A 452-nucleotide genomic window follows, 5' to 3' on the forward strand; every position below is an offset into this window, starting at 1 on the left:
CCCCTGCACAGCTGAACCAATGCTGGTGCTCAGAGAGAGCAGGTCTGTCACTGAGAAAGTCCACTCACAAGTCCGCTGCAGACATGGCCCCTTTAAGAGGCGTCTGCAGCTGCTGGCTGCTATGGCCTCTGTCTCACTCAGCCGCTGGGGACCGGGCAGCCTCACATCTTCGCCCCCTCCTACCTTCTACCATTGCAGGGTGATTTATTATTTCTCTCTCTAGTTGTAGTGCTTCTATTCATTTAGATCCCAGGTGACTTTGCTTGCAGTTTGCTCCTTGTTTTTGTCACAACTTTAATTCGGTTGCCAGAGGGATGAACAGAGCCTCTATCATCTACACCATTTTTTTCTTTCTGCCTATTTTTGTCTAGGGAATCTATACTATGGTGGCATCTATTACAGGAATTGACACCTAGAGAAAAGGTGAAAAAAGACCATTCATATGTATTTGC

Source organism: Pteropus vampyrus, unplaced genomic scaffold (genome assembly GCF_000151845.1).
Source record: "Pteropus vampyrus isolate Shadow unplaced genomic scaffold, Pvam_2.0 Scaffold20, whole genome shotgun sequence".
Classification (NCBI taxonomy): Eukaryota; Metazoa; Chordata; class Mammalia; order Chiroptera; family Pteropodidae; genus Pteropus; species Pteropus vampyrus.